The sequence below is a fragment of the Brienomyrus brachyistius genome, unplaced genomic scaffold (assembly GCF_023856365.1).
Source record: "Brienomyrus brachyistius isolate T26 unplaced genomic scaffold, BBRACH_0.4 scaffold308, whole genome shotgun sequence".
Taxonomy (NCBI): domain Eukaryota; kingdom Metazoa; phylum Chordata; class Actinopteri; order Osteoglossiformes; family Mormyridae; genus Brienomyrus; species Brienomyrus brachyistius.
Genome location: NW_026042583.1, coordinates 105,194 through 124,548, shown reverse-complemented (window position 1 = coordinate 124,548; position 19,355 = coordinate 105,194). Strand labels below are relative to the sequence as shown.

General features: G+C 42.2%; 1 long non-coding RNA gene across 1 annotated transcript in view; it reads right to left on the bottom strand.

Annotated features, from left to right (window-relative positions):
* LOC125728544 (uncharacterized) overlaps positions 1–18,207 on the bottom strand; it is a 44,831-nt gene extending 26,624 nt beyond the window's left edge. The window contains exon 1 of the long non-coding RNA XR_007389172.1: positions 18,076–18,207. This is a non-coding gene — a long non-coding RNA (uncharacterized LOC125728544). The remainder of the gene's footprint in view (positions 1–18,075) is intronic.
* Between the last annotated feature and the right edge of the window lie 1,148 nt (positions 18,208–19,355).

Sequence of the window (19,355 nt, the reverse complement as noted above, 5' to 3'; positions counted from 1 at the left end):
TTAATATTAAAGTTGAGCTTGTAGAGCTCTTGACACAGAGAAGAGCCAAAATACAAGGAAGATGAAGCTGTGGTTCTTCTGCTGCTGTTTGGGGAACATTAAATGTTTGAAACAGTATCAAAGATAATGAATTAAGTGTGCTAAATTTTGAGATGTATAGTGGAATGTTTATTAATAATTGTTAATGTGGCGCCCCTGAACCCCCTCGGTTGGCCGCCCCTGCCGGTTGTGTGGGGTCGGGGATGAGGACTAATCGGGGCCAGTCGGGGATCTGGCCCCGGTGCCGGGGGGGGCCCACTCCTGCACGCCCTTATTGCTCCCCTGGGCCGGACACCACATTTCATACAACACTAGAGCTTTGAGGGGCAGTGGGGAGGTTTTACTTGCACATTAGACACCACATGACACTAGGGCTGAGGAGGTGGGTATAGGCAGGTGGGGTTCTGCCGTCTGCCAGCGGTGGGGTGCCCGTGCCTCGACTGTTCACCTGCTTTTTGCACTTTAGTTATATACACAGTCCATGCTACATTAGGGCCTTGGGGTGCAGGGAGGGGGATAGGGGACTCTGCCATCTGCCAGTGGTGGGGCCCTCATACTCGATCTGCACCCACTAATTTTAATGCATTGTAGACATAAACACACAACTCTCTCACACTTGTACATGCACACTTCACATTAACATGGGACGGGGAATCAGTGGGGGCTGAGGGGTCCCCCCTAACTCTCTGTCTCTGGCCCTGCGCGTGTGGGGTGGCCCAGCAGGTAGAAGATGGCCCTGGCCGGTGTGGGCCGTCTCCTCTTGTGGGCTGCGGGCTGGGTGGTCCTTGGCTCTGCTGCGCCGTGGTGGGGCCCTGGCAGGCGGTCCGGGGTATCTAGGGATGCTCTGAGCCCTTCTAGGCGAATTGTAGGGTTCGGTCTGGGCTGGGCGGGGGGTCTGCCGCTCCCCAGTTGACACAGGTCCGCTCCTGGGTGGTGGGGGGGGGGGGTGCACTTTGTTTGTATGGGTCTCCCTTAGATCATCCTGCAGTGTCGGGGAGGGGGGGGACGTGCCGGGTCGCTACAGTGGGCGGTGATCCGTCCTGCCGGGGAGCGGGCTGGGGGGACCGTCCGCCAGGGGAGTGTTCCCGGTTGATGGGGCCCTTTGGCCCTGGACCCGCTTCCCTCGGTGGAGGGCTTGCGGGAGGGACTGGGGGGCTCGCTGTCTGTCCCCCCTCTGCGGACCTCCTTTTACAGGGGTTGGGCCCCCCTTAGTCCCTCGTGGGCTCCCTCTCGGGTTGGGCGGATGGTTGTCTTGTGGACATATGGCCATGGGCCGTGTGTTTCTTATGGTTGTTTGTACTCTGTATTCCCCTACACTTTATTTTCTCCATCCCACCTTTACATCTCCAGCCCGCTGTTCCTGGGAAAAGCCACCTGCCAATCATCCTTGGAGCAGCAGCCATTCTCAGGATCTCCTACATCACAGATCACCTAATAAACACAGGACCTGTCGACGACTGGAGAAAAGGAGAAACGCTGAAGCACACTGGGCATTTTGGAAGCATTTCATCATAATAAATTACCTTTGCCTTTACAGTTTCTGTGTACAGTTTCATTATAGTAAATTGCACTTAGTTGTGATTACTCAGTTACAAAGACAATGGGTCACTCTATAATGGGTGATGGTATGCTTTTAGCTGTGCTTCCACAGGTTGTATCTGCCTTAGTAAATGACTAAATGTCTTTTTCACAAGTGATTTTGATTATGTTTGTAGAATTAAATTAAAGGTAAACCTGTACATTGGTTAAAATAACATCTGACTGCTACAATAATACATCATACAGCGTCTTTTGTACTAATGTGCTACCTTGAGACATTCAGGTTGTATAATGAACAATTTTAATAAGAATTGTGTTAAGTAATTAACTTTCAAAATCTATCAATACCATGCAAAAGTGTAAAGTCAAATTTATGAGATACTTATTACAATAAACGGAAGTAGTCTGTACCCATTTAAAGAGGCTTTACATCGTACAGCTTCTTATACTGGTCTGGTTGGTGGGTATAAAGGATCAATTAGAAATCTTCCTCCTCCAAATGTATCATTTCATGAGTTTTGGTAGAGTGGGGGTAGCAGGATAATAATAGGATTTACTGGTTATTTTTGATACGGTAAAATCGCAAGACTCAGAAAAATAAAAATTTGTGTATGGTCAGAATTATCAGTGGTAGGAGATTTTGTCCCTACTACCATCTGGGAAAAAAACATTCTGGTGCTTATCTGTGAAGAAGCAATTTCAGGAGATATAAATCCTTGCAAAAAGTAGTCTCCCACTCTATAAATAGGGTGCAATTTGTTTTTTCACGCAGTGGAAATGGAAATGTTTTTTTAATGTTGATGACGACTGTAACTGGTCAAAAGGTGGCGCCAAAGATCCCCAGTAATGCATCGCCCATTAATGTACAGATATCCCCCTGCCTCACCATGCATGACTCCTCCAATGGTGCTGCTGTTTAACAGTACATTCATCCTAACTATACAATTTGATATCTGGTATCGTCCTGTCAGTTTTAACCCATTTCTAAGTCCCGTATGGTTTAGGTAGCTTTTTTTCCAAAATGATGACCATGAAATTCAGCACATATAACAAATATTGAACTATAGGCATTAATTGAAATGCTCTCTCTCACAGACACACACATATTAGATGTCTATGTCTTTGAAATTGTTTAATACGAATTAATCTGTTTTATAATGTTCACACAAAAAAAGCTTTTGTGTTCACATTTTACAACCCCAAATCAGAAAAAGTTGGGATGGTATGTAAAATGAAAATCAAACTGAAAACAGCACTTTGTTAAATTATCTTTGACCTGTATTACATTGAAAACAATACAACAGCACATTATTTAATGTGTTCCTCGTGAATTTCATTGTTCTTTTTCAAACACGTATTCCAATTTTGGTTCTTAGAACACATTTCAAAAAAAGTTGGGACAGTAAAGCATTTAGTACTTTGTAATGTCGCCATTCCTTTTCACAACACTTAAAAGACATTTAGGGACTGAAGACACCAAGTGATGTAGTGTTTCAGGTGTAATTTTGTCCCATTCTTCCTGCAAACAAGTCTTAAAGCGGACAACAGTACGGGGTCTTCGTTGTCACATATTGCGCTTCAAAATGAACCACACATTCTCTATTGGAGACAGGTCGGGACTGCAGGCAGTCAAGTACCCATACCCTCTTCCTCCACAGCCAGGACTTTGTAATGTGTGCAGAATGTGGTTTCGCATTGTTTGTTGAAAAATGCATGGGCGTCCCTGGAAAAAATGTCTTCTTGAAGGTAACATATTGTGCTCCAAAATCTCTATGTACTTTTCAGCATTAATGGTGCCATCACAGAACTGCAAGTTACCTTTGCCAAGGGCACTGACACAACCCCATACCATGACAGACCCTGGCTTTTGGACTTATTGCTGGTAACAGTCTGGGTGATCCTTTTCTTCTTTGGTCTGGAGCACACGGCATCCATTTCTCACAAAAAATACCTGAAATACTGATTCATCTGACCACAGTACACGTTTTCACTGTGTGATGGTCCAACTCAGATGCGTTCTGAGCCCAGAGAAGCCGACGGCGCTTCTGGACACTGTTAAGATGGGGCTTGCTTTTGGCACAGTACAGTTTTAACTGGCATTTGTGGATGTAACTACGTATTGTGGTACTTGACAAAGGTTTGCCAAAGTAGTCATATGTGGTCATATCGCTTATAGATGAATGACGATTCTTGATGCAGTGGGATGCTGAGGGATCGGAGATCACGGTAGTTCAACTTAGGCTTGCTTCCTTGTCCTTTACGCACTGAAATTGCTTCAGATTCCTTCAATCTTTTAATTATGGTATGCACTGATGAAGGTGAAATATCCAAATCTCTTCCTGTCGTTCTTTGAGGAACATTGTTTTTAAACATTTCAATAATTTTCTCACGTATTTGTGCTGCTTTTGTACCAAATCATAATTACAATCACCTGTTGACATCACTTGTTTCAAATCACATCATTATTTAACCAATTTACCTCACTACTGGCCCTAAATCGCTCCTGTCCCAACTTTTTTGGAAATGTGTTGCAAGAACCAAAATTGGAATACGTGTTTATTTTGAGGAAAACAATGAAATTCATGAGGAACACATTAAATAATGTGATGGGGGTAACACAATAAATTCAAGATTTTTATTTGTCGTACAAATGTAGTGGTACACTGGCAGCGAAATGAAATTGTCGTTACTCCAGTCGGTGTAATAAACACACTAGTAAAAGGACATCAAAATTAAACAACGTGAATTAACTGAAACTACAGAAAGATAATAAGAAAATATAACAATAAAAGGTATATAAAAAGTAAAGATGAAAATGTATAAAAAATATGTAGAAATGTTTAAAGTACAGATTGTAGTTATAGCATATTTTAGCTTTTAATCTGTGATGTTAATGATCCTACTGGCCGGGGGTAGAAGCTTCTCCTCGGCCTCTCAGTCCCGGCCATAAGGCCCCGGGGACTTATGCAGGGCGGCAGTTCTGTCCTGGTGATTCTCTGGGCGCATCGTATCACCCTCAGCGGGACTCGGCGGCCCTCAGAGCTGGAGCTGCCGTACCGAGCAGTTATGCTCCCGGAGAGCACAGATCCCACATTGCCGCTGTAGAAGGTTTTTTGTGGCACAGACGAGAGTCTGTATTTCCACAGCTGCCTCACATGATACACTCACTGTCAGGCTTTCAGCACTAAAGTTACAGATTACTGGGTGGCCGAGAGGTCTGTGAAATTTGGAGGGTCAGTAGCTTGCCTGGGAAGCCTTAGCATTCAGCGAAAACTGAACAGAGAGCCCTGTAGCAGGGTTGTCTAATTTGTTTAGCTGGCTGGCATAAGATTTTCAGTTTGAAACAAGTATGCACACAGATTTACATGTACGTAACAGTTTTATTACCTTGTAAATAGTTTGCAGGGTTTTCAAAGTACCCCAGTGCATTTGATATAGCGAATTTTAGGTTTATAATGAAATAATATAGATTTGCCCTAAGATTTAATAAGATTTCTTGCGTGAGCGTGAGAGTCTGAAGGTGTGAGTGTCACACCAGATGGGTGAGAGCTGGCAACCCTGGCTCTGTTCAGTAGCCTCAGAAATTCTTTCGAACTTTCCAAACACAGCTGATGGAAATCAATGGACGCAAAGGTTCTCAGTGACCATTTTAGCTTGTTTTTAGACTAAAGGCCTATGATGGATCTTTGGAATGTTGCGGAGATACGAATGCTGAGGACAGCATACTTTGTGCTGTGAGTGTTATGTTAACCATGTAAACAAAGAGGAAGTACACAGTCCAACCAGATACTATATTGAAATGCTAACAAGTTTTTAAATATTTTTATTCAAGTGACTTTAAGTCTGGATAATGTTTTTAATGGTTGGAAACGTGTGTATTACTGTATAATTAAATAATTAAACTTCTGAAATGGCCGCTCAGTGCAGGAGGAGGCTGCAAACCTGAAGAGGCACACAACCGTATGGGTGGGGCAGGGGATCAATGGTGTGAGGTAGAGGACCAGGGCAGTGGGATTGCAGTGGCACAAGGGCAACCGTGTGGTCATCATGGGCTCCTCCAATGGCAGCTTCAGGTAAGTCGCTCTGATAAACCCCGTTAGACTCCAGTGAAGTGAGTGAGGCTGCAGCGCTACACTGGAGGGGACACATGTGGGCTCAGGGGCCCATGTGACTGTAGCAGAGGAAGGGGTCTCTAGCTGATGTGGAGGTACAGGCCCAGTGGCAGTAAGGGGTGGGCAGTCAGCTGCAGAGGCTGCGGGGCCAGCGGCCCCACTGTACACATGGACCGCAGGGAATCTCAGCATGTTGTGCCCAAAGTCCAGCACACATGCCGTGCTCCGGGGGAAATTCAGGCCCAGGATGGAGGGATCGAGCATGTCAGCCATCCACATAGTTACTATTCACAACTAAACCCCCCATGTCAAAAGGGAACAACCCCGTCCCTCTTAAAGGGGCCAGGTCACCAGTCATTGTTCTCACCTGCACCAATGTCAGTTCTAGACAGTGTCTGGTCTCACCAGGGTTGCAGTGGAACCTGTATGGACTAGGGCAGTACATGCGACTCACATCACTATGGTGGGTATGTGACAGAAGTTGCCTCTGTGAGTCCAATCCGTAGTCACCACCTCTGCAGCAGGTGGCAGCAGGGCCACCTCCCCGGTGTCAACAAGGAAGTTCCGGAAATTAACCTTGTTGGCCCACATCTTCCCGGCTATGCGTGCCCTTGGCGGAACCCTGGGTGGCGGTGAACTTGGGACACTGTCTGAGGATTGAGGGGTGGGGGGGGGGGTGCTGCTGCCTGTCAGCCTACAGGCAGTCTGCCTCCAGGAAGTAAACCTGAGGGCCTGGGTCCTCCAAGCCCTTTGGCGTTTACAGCTTGGTTGATTTCTCCCGCCTCGTTCCCCGCCACCTTGCTGCCCACAATTTCTCTCTCCAAAGCCAGTTCCAGGGCCTCGTCTAGGGACGCAGAGGGGTTGGCTGTGTCTGAATGTGAGCTATCTGGGGTTAAGTGTCTAGATAAACTGATCCCTGGCCAGTTCACTCTGTACTGATAGAGCCATGTGAGCACAGACACGCCTACACAACCCCTTGATATCATTAAGCAGGATGCAGAGAGACTCATTTGACTCAGTCCCTGCACCTATTGTTTAACTGAGAGGGCAGAAGTCCTCACACTGCCCACAGCGATTCTGCAGGGCACTGACCAGTGTCTCATCCAGGGGCTCAAGCAACCAGCAGTGTACACCTCAGAAAAACATGTGTGACAACCCTGAGGACCTGCTTGCATACCACAATGGTATCCCATCTCCCCTTGCTCTTTGAAGGGGTACCACCCATCCAGTATAGTTATCACTGGGCTATCACAATGTCATCACAATACTAAAGACTGAAACAAAGCCGTGAGGTCAGACCCTCTGTATACAGCACACAGTCTCACCCTCACATCCTGTATGACCACATTTCTGCTGTTCACATGGCATTTCTCCAGCTTCCATTGCCCTGCAATGGACTGACGTGCTGTTGAAGGTCTACCTCACTTTACACTTTGCCCATGTCTTGTGTGTATACCCTGTCCGCTCCTAACGTGTATTTAGTTTGTGTAAATCTATCACTGCATCTGCATTTCGCAGTTCAGCTTCTGACAACATTGTGTTTCCCATCTGTGTATTTGGGTTCGGTGCTTGTTGGGTGCCTGTCGTGGTCCTTCAATTTACAATTGTACGCGGAGCATGCTGGGATATGCGCCCCGCCGGTGTTACACTAGTATAAAAAAAGGAATCTGGTCGAGTTTGTTCATTGACCAAATTTAGTTTTTGCGAACCAAATTGTTTGTAGGCCAAAGCATTTGTGAACTGCAAGCACTACTGTACTAATGATAAATTTGTATGAAAAAATGGAGACAATTTCTGAGATACCAGAGCGATCCGTGTACTGTAATATTTATCTCATCAATAACACAGTAAAAATACACATTAGCGCCAATTCATCTTCTTTATTCATCATGAATATTTTAATTCATTAATGCAGGAGTCTGTGATAAATCGCTATCAGCATTTGGTTTATAATGGCCAATTAATGATAACTAAAAAGAAACAGAGAGACTGAAGACAGAACTTTCAACCATGATATGAGTGCTGTTGCTGCATAATTTGTCCACCAGGGGTCACAGCGCAACCCCCATCTCGGCAAGATGGATGACTTGAAATATGTTTCTATATCAAGTTGAATTATTTTTATTTCTATAGCACATTTAAAAACAATCTATGTTGTGCCAAAGTGCTGTAGGTCAAAATAATATAAATATATAGTAAAAGTAGAGACATTGGCCAATGTTACACAATGTTACACAAAAAATAATCAGAATCAGACTGTGGTTTATTGCCAAGTAGGTTGACCCTACAAGGAATTCTTTTTGGTATAATGGTGCTCCATGGAAAAACAAGACTAAGCAACAACCAAGTTCAAAAAACAGTGCAAAAGTTATACAATAATCTAGTAATAAATATAAAATCACTATAAATGTTAAATACATGATGTGCAAAGCAGAATAGTCTGATTAAATAGATAAATAAAATGTGTTCCTGTGTGTGCAGGGTCAGTACAGAGATGCATCTAATAAGAAGCGGTGTAAGGCTGAATTAGCTCCGAGACGGACTGGGGACCTATGCCATGTATCGCCTTAGAAAGAAATAAGAAATCTTTAAACTGTATTCTCAGAAATTCTCAAAACTTAACAGGTAGCCAATGCAATGCAGCCAACACAGGGGAAATTTGGTGTCTATTTTTTGTTGAGAGCCTGGTAGCACCGTTTTGAACAAGGTGTAGTCAGAATAAAGATGCTTCTGGTAAACCTGGGTACAGAGAACGGCAGTAACCCAATCAGGATAAAAGCAGGAGTAACTCTCCAGGTCTTTGGCTGAAAGGTGTGGTTTAAGCCAGGCTATTGAACTCAGCTGACAGAAACACCCCTTCACAACAGCATTTATTTGTTTATCAAACTCAGTGATGAATCAAAGATGACACCAAGATTTTTAGTATGTGACTGGAAGTTTTCTGAATGAGGCCCTAATTGTTCTCTGAGATCATGAACAGTGACCAAAACTCATTACCTCTGTCTTGTTTTCATTAATCTGGACGAAAGTCATTGCTGTCCTGTTCTTAATATCCTCCAGACAGTTAGAAAGGGCCACCAGAGAGCAGCAGTCACCAGGTTTTAATGGCAGATAGAGCTGCGTATCACCAGCATAGCAATGATATTTTACATAATAACGTTCACAAATAGAGCCCAAAGGAAGCATGTATAGAGGGAATATGAGAGGGCCTGTATCACAGGACTGGATATGTTTACAAATAAGGCCATAGTACTGAAGGGGTGTGGCCATCCCACACAGTGACAAGCCCATTCATTCACCTCATCTAGGCCTTTTTTTTCCAACAATATCTTTATTAAAATTTTAAAAAATACAGAAATTACAGAAGTTTGAGTGCTTCCACATCGAAAGGAGCATCCAAGGCAACTAAATTATTGTATAACAATCAATCAACCTTCCTTGCAAATCAGACATTTAAAAGATGATAGAAAAATATTTAGGTGGAAGTACAAAATATGACCTGTAAATAATAACTTAATCAAATAAAAGAAAAACACAAAGCCCAAAAAAAACCCCCAAAAAACATAAAAAATAAATAAATAAATAAATAAATAAATAAATAAAAAACCCCAACAACAAATAAGTTTCTCTATTTTCCAAGGGTCGCTCAACTCCACCTCAATTGTACTGTTCTGTATTGTTCAAAATTACAAACTCAAATTTATTTAGTTTAGGAAGCTGCAGAGGGCCGACATCAATTACATCTCATCTGCCTCATTCACAATACTACTAAGATCCACATTTTCCATATATTGCATAAAGGGACCCCAAATGTTTTGAAAAAGTGACAGTTTTCCCTTGACAATGTAAGTAATTTTCTCCATAGGTAAAGTTGTGGACAGTTCCTTTATCCAGTTAATGAGTTTTGGTTTACTGGTCTTCCTCCATGAGAGTGCTATGACTCTTTTTGCTAACAGTAGACATAAGTCCATGGCGGTAATTATCTTTCTAGACATAAGATGTCCATCAGGATATAAACCTAAAATAAATAGTTTAGGGTCAAGATCTAATTGTATACCCAATATAGTATCCAGAGCTTGTTTGATCTCTTTCCAAAACAATTGTACTTTATTGCATTCCCAGATACAGTGGAAGAATGTCCCTTTCTCCTCTCCACACCTGAAACACAAGTCTGGGCTATCACCATTATACTTATTAAGCTTTTCTGGAGTCACATATGTCCTCATTAGCCAATTATATTGCAGTACTTTAAGACGGGTACTGGTAGTTTGTGTTTGTGCTTCAGCACATGCCTCCTCCCAGTCTTCGGAGGATAAGTCCTCCTGTAAGTCTTCCCTCCAGGCATTAAGTTTCCCTAAAGAAGATTCAGGGGAACCCTCTACTAATATATTATATAGTTTGGAGATTATTCCCTTTCCAAAGCAATCTTTTTTCATTTCTGTTTCCAATGTGGATAACGGAGGGATTGACAAGCATTGATTTTGAGATAATCTAATAAAGTTTCTCATTTGTAGATATTTAAATCGATGTTTGCATGGAATATCATACTTGGCAATCAACTCCTCAAATGACATCAAAGTCTCATCCTCTGATCCCATGAGGTCCCCTATTGTCTTTAAACCTTTGTCAGCCCACTTCCTAAAACCAGGGTCTGCTCTGCCTGGAGGGAAAAAATGATTACCCCATATTGGGCTGAAGCGTGCGAGAGAGGTGGATTCACCCAGATATTTCTTAACCTGATACCAGATTATAATCATATTTCTGACTATAGGATTTTTTGTCTTTTTTTTCAACATTTTGACTTTTGCTGAATATAGGTATTGGGGAAGGGGAAGAGGTACCGAGCAGTTTTCAATATTCATCCAAGGCGGGAGGGATTTATCTGTAAAATAATACATCATAGTCCTCAATTGAGCTGCCCAATAGTACCAAAGTGGATTGGGACATTTGAGGCCTCCTCTTTCATACGGTAAGTACAAGAGTGATAAACGCAGCCTCGGTCGTCTATTATTCCACAAAAAACGTACAAAAATTGTTTTCAGGTGTGAGAATAAATTAGCAGGAGGTGACAATGGAATGTTCTGGAACAAGTACAGAAGTTTGGGCATTATGTTTAGTTTAAGAACATTAATTCTTGCTATAAGTGACAAGGGCAAGGGTTTCCATCTATCTACAGATGAGATGATGGAATTTATCATAGGGGTGTAGTTAGCTCCAACAATGTCTCTCAAACATGGCACTATCCTAATCCCGAGATAGGTAAAACAGTCTACCATTTTGAATTGGAAAGAATTTCCGGCACTTCTTCTCTCTTCTGAGTTAAGTATCATTAATGAAGATTTTTCTTTGTTCACTTTATATCCTGATATCCGTCCAAATGTGTGTAATAAATCCAACAAGGCTGGGATAGAATCTTTCAGTTTTTCCAAAAAAAGGATGACATCATCTGCAAATAAAGCAATTCTATGTTCCTGTTGATTTACTGATAAACCAGTTATGTTTTTATGAGACCGCACCGCAATGGCAAACGGTTCAATTGCTAAAATAAACAATAAGGGGGACAAAGGGCACCCTTGCCTACATCCCCGTTTAATTTCAAATGGTTTAGATATAATTCCATTTGTCAGTATTTCAGCATATGGTTCATTATATAGAAGTCTAATCCACCGACAGAAATTATCCCCACAGCCAAATCTTTTTAATATTTCAAATAAGTAGGGCCACTCAACTCTATCAAAGGCCTTTTTGGCATCCAGTGATAGTAAAGCATTGTCTGTTTTTCCTTCCTGATTATGAAGAATATCCAACACTCGTCTCACATTATGAAATCCCTGTCTACCTGCAATAAACCCATTCTGGTCACAGGGAATTAGATCAGGTAAGAATCTCTCCAGTCTTCGAGCCAAAATTTTACAAAGTATCTTTAAATCCACATTAAGAAGACTTATTGGTCTTAGGTTTCCACATTTATTGCACGGTTTACCTGGTTTGGGTAGTAAAGTTATCAGAGCTCCTCTTAATGAAGCCGGAAGGATTCCCTTCTCAAATGAATCCGCGAACATGTCAAAAAGAGGGGACAGCAATTTAGTTTTAAATTTCCTATAAATTTCTGTCGGCAGCCCATCTGGGCCTGGGGTTTTACCTGTTTTCAAATGATCTATTGCTATAGATATTTCCTCCTTTGTTATAGGTGTATTAAGGTCTGCACTTATTAGTTCTGAAATGCTAGGTATCTGAAGGGTATCTAAGAAGAGATTTTGCTCTTGTCCCATATGTGTTATGTCTGAGCTGTATAGTTTTTCATAAAAAAAAAACTTAAAAGTTTCATTAATTCCTAGAGGGTCAACAATGATCTGTCCATCACTGTTTACAACTGAAGTAATGTTTTTCTCATTTTGTAATTGTCGGAGGCGCCAGGCTAATAATTTCCCGGGCTTTTCCCCTTGGTCATAGAATGATTGTTTAAGACGCAAAAGATGTGAGGCTGCTTTAGAAGCAGAAAGTTCGTTATACTGTGTTCTTAGTAATAAAAGCTTTTGATGGACTCTTGGACAAAAGGTTTGAAAGTATTCTCCCTCAAGCAGCTCAATCTCCGCCTCCAACTTTTTTGTTTTCTTATAAGTTTGGTTTGCTCTATAACTTGTAAAACTAATAATCTGACCTCTTAAGTAGGCCTTAAATGCTTCCCACCTTGTGCAGGGTGACGTTTAATCCGTATTAGTTTCAAAATAAATATTTATTTGCATAGTCTATTTTTGTTTAAATCTCCATCTAGGGGGATCTCTTTTTAGTCTTAAATCTTCATATATTAATGAGTTTGGCGAATGGTCAGATATTAAAATGCTATCGTAGTGACAATCCTTTATTTTGTACCTCATATTGCCAGAAACTAAAAAAAAAAAAAAAAAAAAAGTGTATTTGAGTAGCAGGAGAATTTTAAGACCTTGGGGTTCATATCCCTCCAAATATCCCTCAGATCAAGTTCTTTCATAAAATGTTGAATAGTTTGTCTACTTTTAGGATGCGAGAAATCAATACCTGAGCTCCTATCCAATTCTGGATTCAATGTACAATTAAAATCCCCTCCTATAATAAAGCTACCAGACAGAGATGATGCTGTCAAAAAAAGATTATGAAAAAACTTTGGGTCGTCAATGTTTGGAGCATAGATATTTATCAGGATTATTTTTTCCGTAATAAGTGTGCCCTGTAAAATAATATATCTCCCCGCCTTGTCTTTAATAACCCTTGTCACATGGAATGGTATAGATTTGTGGATCAAAATCATAACACCTCTTGCCTGAGAGGTGAAGGGTGCAGAATATATACTGCCCTGCCACCTCCTCCTAATCTTCGCCTCTTGACTAGACAACAGGTGTGTTTCCTGAAGTAGCATGATATCAGAGTGCATAGATTTCACCCTAGTCATTACTTGTTTTACCTTCTCCAGTTTTTGTAGTCCTCTGCAGTTCCAAGAAGAAATTTTAATTCTTATTCCACCAGACATAACACACAGCACTAAATGAGCTTCCCAACACATTTGAAATATTAAAGGATAGAGAAACAAATAACATCTGAATGTCAAAAACTACACCCACAACAATAAGTATTGAACATACCCCTTTAACTTGAACTTTGGTACCCATTTCCCTCCCCCTATATATACTGGTACTTGTCTAACAGCTAAAGGTTGTTCCACCCAAAAGTGAGGATCAACCGACTATGCCTAAACACCTTTCCCCCCTACCCCACCCCGCTACATAAACAGAAAAACTCGTTATTGGATACATTAAGAAAATTAGGCTACTAATAGTAGCTGTAAGCCTCTGGACCGATAAACAAATATAACAAATTGGCCTTTCTCTTTCACTCTTCTTTTAAAACTTAAAGCTCAGTAATTATTCCTTCATGCCAACACACAGCATGTCAATGATTACATTCTCAACCCAGTCCACTTTCTGACCTCAGAGCCTTCACAAAATTCTCCGCTTCACCTGGCTGGTTAAAGATGCGAGACTTTCCGTTGTATGTCACTATCAGTGGCGCGGGAGGAATCATGCCGTACCGGATCCCCATGGAGCGAAGCTGTTGTCTCACGGCGTTAAACTCTTTCTGTTTTCTGTGTACACCGGTCGCCAGGTCCTCATAAAATCTCACCGGACGGTTCTTGAAAAGAATCTGTCCCTTTGCCCTGGCAGCTCTTATCACGGTCATTTTATCCTTGTAATTTAGGAACTTCATGATCATTGTCCTCGGTGCAGCGGTGTTTGACGTATTCTTCTGGCCGATCCGATGAGCTCTCTCCAGCGTCAGAGCGGTATGTAGCGGTGCCAAGTTCAGAGCCTCCGGCAGCCAGTTTTCCAAGAAGACGCACGCGTCCTCTCCTTCCGCGCCCTCGGGCAGGTTAACAAGTCTCAAGTTAGAACGTCGCGATCTGGCCTCCAGATCCAGCACTTTGTCTTCGAGATCTTTGTTGTTATTTTCAAGAGTCCGTGCCTTTGCTTCCAAGGTGGTGATACTATCTTCTGCTGCAGATATCCGGGCCTCCGCCTCACCGACCCGCTTAGCACACTCATTAACATCCTTCCTCACAGTCTCTATTGCTGACAAAATACCGTCCAGTTTGGAGGAAAAATCCGATTTCAAGTTTGCAATAGCCGCCAGTACTGCGTCTAAGCTTTCGACCGTCTTTCCCCTCTCATTTGGCTTGTCAATTTTCTCCTCCATCACCTGACAGGTGTTGGTATTATTCTCGCTATCTTCACCACTAACATTAGCTTCACAGCTAGCCTCGGAGCTCGACTTAGAAGTGAAGTTAGACAATTTCGACTGAGTCGGTCTACTAATGTTTTTACCAAGTTTCTTTTGCGAGAGAGGCATCACTACTGGTCTTGTTCAACGTCCAATAAACGAGTATTATTCAGGATTTTACAGAAACATAGCGGAGCAGAAGTGGGCACGTCTTCTCAGCAAGCCGCCATTACCGGAAACCCTCATCTAGGCCTTTTACTAGGGATTTAAGGTCCTGGTTTTCCTCTCAGACCCTAGAACACACTGCCAGGCTCAGATTCCCGATCCCACATCCTGCTGAAGCCCTTCCCAAGATCAGACACTAGTTTTGTTTTCCTTGTTCTTATAGTAAAATGATGGTCTTTGACTTTTATACATCATCACTGTTCTGTTAATTACACATGACCTAATCTAAGTATTACACAAACCAAGCATAATTACTTAGAGATGTCATGAGATGGAAAATCCTTATTCAGTTAATTATTTTCCCTACAGGTGCTGACAGTGTGTCTACAGTGAAATGGGCCTGTGTACAGAGAGGATGATCTGTAACAATCCCATGTTCCTATGGTGACAGATATAAAACTCATGTGAAATACTGGTGCAGAGGGTATAATGTGAGGTCATGTACTCCCATAGTACACACTGACTCTCCACTGGAGGGTAAAGTGTGAGTCAGAGATGATCCTGACCAGCGAGTCTTCACTGTGACCATCAACAATCTGACAGCTGTAGGAATTATTAGCTCAGGTATATTTTAATATCTCCACCAAAATGTTTTGAAATTAATTAACTTTTAATTAATTATTATTTGATGCTGATTAGTAACCAATTGTTATGCCGAATGGTCGGCTCCTCCAAACACAAATGCGAATCCCAGTGAGTCTGTTAATGTGAGACTTAAATGGGATTCATTAATAACCTGTATCGCTTAATAACCTGGGTTAGTAGGCTCGTCCAGCGAGCTGGGTCACCAGGTAATGTAAACGATCGGTAGCGAAGCTCCCCTCACGGCCAATGAGAGAGAGTCTCGCGATATTTCAGGCGAGTTTGAGGTTTCAGAGCGTAGTAGCCAGATCGCAGAGGCAGGGACTATTGTGAGCACTCAATGACGGAGGCTGAAGTTGTGTAAAAAGACATACATTTATTCCTACAACTAACATAAGACAGACATTATACCTAACAAACAATAAACATGAAATAACGGAAAAGACACAAACGATGTAATCATGAAAATGCAGTGACCAGATTTAAAATGATTAACCTAAAAAGGGAAAAACTGTTCTGCAAAGCAAGCAGTTTGTAGGAATATAAACCTAAAGGAATATAGCAGGTGAATAGGACAGTTTAGGTTGTTAGAAAGGAAAGGAATTGGTTTACTTGGATGCAGGAAAGAGGGAGGTCTTTGCAGTTGGTTGCAGTGGCTGATGAGCTGATGGGTGATGGCTCTCAGGGAGGCGCGGTGTTTGCAGCGGTTGTTGGAGTGGAGTCCCGTACTGGTGCAGAGGGTATAATGTGAGGTCATGTACTCCCATAGTACACACTGACTCTCCACAGGAGGGTAAAGTGTGAGTCAGAGATGATCCTGACCAGCGAGTCTTCACTGTGACCATCAACAATCTGACAGCTGAGGATTCCGATCGGTACTGGTGTGGTGTGAAGATCAGTGGAGCCTCTCTGATCAGGTTAATCTGTCAGTCACTGATGGTAAGATGTCTGTACTGCAGACTGTAGCCAATGAGATGCACAGTATGTAACATGTCACTGAGTCAAAAAGGAAGGACCTTAACACAAACACTGATGGAAAAATGTTTTAATATTTTAAAAATCTGCATTTTAATTTAATTCAATATGATAAACGAGACTTGGAAGAAGTAACAGTGTCAGTTAAATCGGGCGACTTCATGAGGTTAAATATGATAAGCAATATGTTAAAAAATGTCAGGGGTTGGCCAAACATTTACATACAGTATGTATGTTGTAATGGGCTGATATTCATAAACATTTCATTGCTGTGCAAATCGTTGAGTGTTTTACCTGTGTGTTGAAGTCCTCCAGGGCTGTCAGTGGACAAACAGGAGGTGACGGGTGTGGATGGAGACAGTGTCAGTGTTACTATGGAAACAACAAAAGACAAAGGATGTGGTGTAAGATTGGGGGCTCCTGTGCATCAGAGAGATCAGTGAGTTTGCATGGGAGGCCTGTTCTGATCAGGGATGACACAGAAAATAAAACCTTCATTGTGACAATGAGTGGGCTGGAGAGGAAGGACACTGGCTGGTATTGGTGGCTGGTTGTGGAATCCTGCAGATTCCAGTTCATATTACTGTTAAACATAAGTAATTGATTTAAATCTGCCTGTGAATTATTTATGCTTGAATATAAATAGATACATACTAATCAACCCAGCAGTTTCACTCACGAAGGGGTTTGTGCTTCTTTGTGGGGATAATCCCCTATTTATCAGCTGTTGTGAAACAGAGTTATTTATTGGGATTATTGTTTCAATGATAGTGGCACGGTGGTCCAGTAGGCGGCGCTGTTGCTTCACGCCTCCATGTTTAGGGGTTTGAATCTGGCTTCTGCTCTGTCTGTGTGGAGTCTGCATGTTCTCCACATGCTGTGTGGGTTTCCTCCAACAATCCAAAAACGCACAGTCAGGCTAATTGGTGTCTTTAATATTGAATGTGTGTCTTCTAGTTTATGATCAGTCTGTAATATGACAAAAATCACAGCATTTTCCACAGACATACAGCCAGTCACTTATTTTGTATACAAATCCAGACAAATCCATGTAGCTTGCAACATAATTCAGGCATTTTTTCATCTTTGTGAGGATGAATTGTTACTAATGGTGTGCAGACTGACTAACATGTCTGTAGGTGGTTTTTCATTGCAGCGTAGACCAGTGTTACAGTTGTACTCTGTAATATCTGTTCCAGTGCTGCATCCATCCATTGTCTGAAACTGCTTGTCTAACTCAGGGTCCCTATGGGCGCAAGGCAGGGAACGTCCCATGACAGGGTGCCAACCCATTGCAGAACACGCTCACACTCCATTCCCTCGCACAAGCACACCTACCGGCAATTTGACAACTCCAATTAGCCTCAGCATGTTTTTGGACTGTGGGGGGAAATCAGAGTCCCTGGAGGAAACCCCACAATGACACAGGGGGAGCATGCAAACTCCATACACACGGAATTCCAGCGAAGACTTGAGTACACGTGCCAGAGGAGTGAGGCGACAGTGCAAACCACTGCACCACCATGCCACCCTGATACAATAGATACATTAAAATATGTTAATAAAATCATTTATCTCACCTGTTCACTATCAGTGCCCTGGGATGTGAACACTAATTCATTGTTCTCCATCTAATCATTTTCTCTGTAGAATATCTTTCATAATTTATATTTCAGTTTCAAGAGTGACCTTTTCTTAGTCTTACTTACTTCAGTCAGAATAGATTCACTGTTTTGTTCTTCAGGTTTAAATGTGATATGTGTGACTGACAGACACACTGGTGTATTATATGTCTCACAGGTGGGAGCAGGTTCTGGATGCTGTACTGAAAGCTGGGACTGGTGTGTTTTACCTGATTTGCACCATCATCACCATTCAGCTGCACTGGACCTCCTGTAGAAAGCGGGAACCAATCAGAGAGAAGCAGAGGGTCTCCCTGGATCAGAGGAATCTGGCAGAGGAGATGACCTTCGTGGAGCAGAATGAGTCAGACGAGCTGTAAAATAAACGGTTATGCTAACTGCAGTGAGGCCTCTCTCACTCAGCCCTGCTCAGTCTGTACAGTCATAGCATGAGAGTCAGTTAAACAGAGGGGATGATTATCTGCTGGCAACCTGTACAACCACGTATTGGCCACTTATTCACAAGTGCTTTGCTGCCACCTGCTGGTTAATGTTTAATAATCGTTATCTTGTGAAGGTAAGACTGGTTTTTATTAAATTGTCTCTTGATTCTGAAAAAATATGGTACTATGCAAAAGTCTTGGGCCATCAAAGAAAACGTTTAATGCTATTTAATTGGGTTGTGTATATTTGCTCAGAACAAAAACACAATTATCATAAAAATATATGCAAATTAAAAGTGACACAATAAAAACTAACAAGAATTTCTTCTTTTCTCCATAAAGTTACTGATGCCTTGTTGGATCGCTAGGTGAACCACGCTTTGGATCCTAAACCTCTCCTCAGGGGCACCCCAGCCATTCCATGTATTTGTTAAATTCTGCCACCAGCTCACTTAATTAATTAATTAAATTAAACAAATGTGTCATGCCCGGCTCGTCCGCTCCTCCTGTGTGCCACGCCCCCTGATTACCCACGTGTTTTCTCCCGATTGTACCCAGCTGTATCTAGTTAATTTGCTCAGTCCTGTGTATTTCAGTCCGTGTCTTACCCGAGTCCTTTGTCCGTCATTGATGTCAGTTGATGTTCGTGCCCTCGTCCCTGAGATTAAACCCCTCGTTTGCCCTGATTCTCGGCTGTCTGCCTGCTTCTTACCCGCCTGCCCGCATGATCGCCGCTCTGCCCGCGATCGCTGCCGTCTCCCGTGACAAAATGTTAATGATGCATTGATTAGCCATAGGAGTTGTGTTATAAAAAGATATAGGTCTATTGGATGGTTGGTGCAAATGTTTTACTAACTTTAGAAGAGATTTTGAAATGACTGAGCTGCCACACTTTGACGGACAAAATATTATAATTCTAGACCAAGATGAAGATCATTTGAACATCATTTTCTTCGACAGCCCAAGACTTTTGTACAGTTTTGTATGTGTCTTTTATACTGGTCATAATTTGTTTAAATACATGATTAATAAATTGATACTTTACAAAACATTTCATATTTTTCTGA